Below are 2,500 nucleotides of genomic sequence, written 5' to 3' on the forward strand. Positions count from 1 at the left end.
TAAACTAGTGTGAAATTTATTACGAAATTGAAGATTACAAAATGTATATTAACAAAAAAATATAAATATAAACAACAAATGAAGAACAACACATGTTGATCACATCTCCTCAAAGCCACCAGACTAAAACACACTCCTTTAAAGGGGAGCTATCGTGCAAAATGCACTTTGTGATGTCTTCTCCACATCAACACGTGTCCCCGGTGCGCCAGGAAATAAAAACCCCTCTTTCCCCCGTACCCAAATCTCTTAAAAGCAGGGGAACAACGAGCGGACACAGATTCCATCCGAACTGACGTCAAATCGTCGGCGGACCCACAGAGAGTTGCCATCAGAAACAATGCCTGACGTGTTTTGGACGTCTTTGTTTACATTAGCATCGCTAACACTCAGAGCTAACCTGTAGCCTACTGGAGAGCACGTGTGTTTAAAAAGCAGGAAATAAAAAAGAACTCACCTCGTGATAAAAGAGACAAAGCATTTGAGCTCCATACTGTTTCAGAGATAATCCTTGACGTGGTTTAAACAGGATGGCGTTTTATCACAGCAGAATTTAACTTTATCTCCGGTAGAATTCTGATCAGGCATTAGCTCCGCCTCCTCTTCTTTCTTTCTGTTCAAGCTAAGGACCCAAGATCCTTGTTTCTCTAACCTGGCTGCCAAAGAGGGGTGTGAGCAGAATGAGGCGTGGCTACAGCGGGGGTCTGTTAGGGGTTTTGAAAAAAAACTTCACAGACGTGTTTTATAGGTATGGCTCATGGTGTTATAACACATAGTATATATACAGTCTATGGTATGGCCCTACAATATATCTTTAAACTGGAGAAACACTACATTCAACTCATCAAAAGTGTGGTTTAAGAGTTTTAAAAAGACTAAATAATGCATTAATAATAATAATAATAATAGCTTTGATTTATATAGCGCCTTTCAAGGGACCCAAGGTCGCTAGATAGATAAGAAAGGAGTAAACACGGTTGTTGACACACTGCTTCAAGGTCTGTGCTCGAGAAGAAAGCACGACTCAACAAGGACCGCTACTTCCAGACGAGGAGCACGGAAACACCAACGCTAGCTATGGGATCAGCTTAAGTTAAAGGCAAGGCAAGGCTAGGCTAGGCTAGGCTAGGCTAGGCTAGGCTAGGCAAGGCAAGGCAAGGCTAGGCTAGGCTAGGCTAGGCTAGGTTAGGCTAGGCAAGGCAAGGCAAGGCAAGGCAAGTTTATTTATATAGCACTTTTCAACGCAAGGCAATTCAAAGTGCTTTACAAAAAAAATGAAAGACATTAAGCATTAAAAAAGAAAAGTTAATAAAATAAACATAAAAAAAAAATACATGGATAAAAGTTACAGTGCAGTCTAAAATATGAATAGTTCAATTAAACATTAAAGATGGAACACTGTTCCTCCAGCAGCTATCAGGTACGATGATACCATTGTGACAAAGACATCTGAAGTCACTTGTGAACATTACGGGTTCTAACGTGGCTCAGAGCCGTGACGCTGCGCTGAGCCGCGACACGGCACTTCGGCGTGTCCGTGATGCATCAAAGACATCCGAGTTACCCTCCTCTGAGTCCACAGCAGCTGCTTCTCACTGGTTTACACATTCTAGCAGCTCTGCTTTCATTCATGTTGAGCTTGTTTACATGGAAACATAAATGGCCTGTGTTTCCACCGGGGCTTTCCTGATTCAGGCATTTGGCAGAAAGAGGCGACTAACAGCGAATTATCTGCTCTGGGTTTATTCCCCGAACAAAACCAACGTGCAAATTGTTCTGCAGCTCAGAGTCACATTTACTGGTTCTCTAAATGCCTGCTGTGGCTTTGGAGCAATTAGTCCTTTAGAGATACGACTACACCCACCTGTTTGCCCCCATTATACATACAGGAGAGGACTCTTTAAAGTAGAGACACTGCATACTGATATACACCTGAACATCAGCAGGAGAGGACTCTTTAAAGTAGAGACACTACATACTGATATACACCTGAACACCAGCAGGAGAGGACTCTTTAAAGTAGAGACACTACATACTGATATACACCTGAACATCAGCAGGAGAGGACTCTTTAAAGTAGAGACACTACATACTGATATACACCTGGACATCAGCAGGAGAGGACTCTTTAAAGTAGAGACACTGCATACTGATATACACCTGAACATCAGCAGGAGAGGACTCTTTAAAGTAGAGACACTACATACTGATATACACCTGAACATCAGCAGGAGAGGACTCTTTAAAGTAGAGACACTGCATACTGATATACACCTGAACATCAGCAGGAGAGGACTCTTTAAAGTAGAGACACTACATACTGATATACACCTGAACATCAGCAGGAGAGGACTCTTTAAAGTAGAGACACTACATACTGATATACACCTGAACATCAGCAGGAGAGCACTCTTTAAAGTAGAGACACTGCATACTGATATACACCTGAACATCAGCAGGAGAGGACTCTTTAAAGTAGAGACACTACATACTGATATAC

The sequence above is a fragment of the Pseudochaenichthys georgianus genome, unplaced genomic scaffold, assembly GCF_902827115.2.
Source record: "Pseudochaenichthys georgianus unplaced genomic scaffold, fPseGeo1.2 scaffold_796_arrow_ctg1, whole genome shotgun sequence".
Taxonomy (NCBI): Eukaryota; Metazoa; Chordata; class Actinopteri; order Perciformes; family Channichthyidae; genus Pseudochaenichthys; species Pseudochaenichthys georgianus.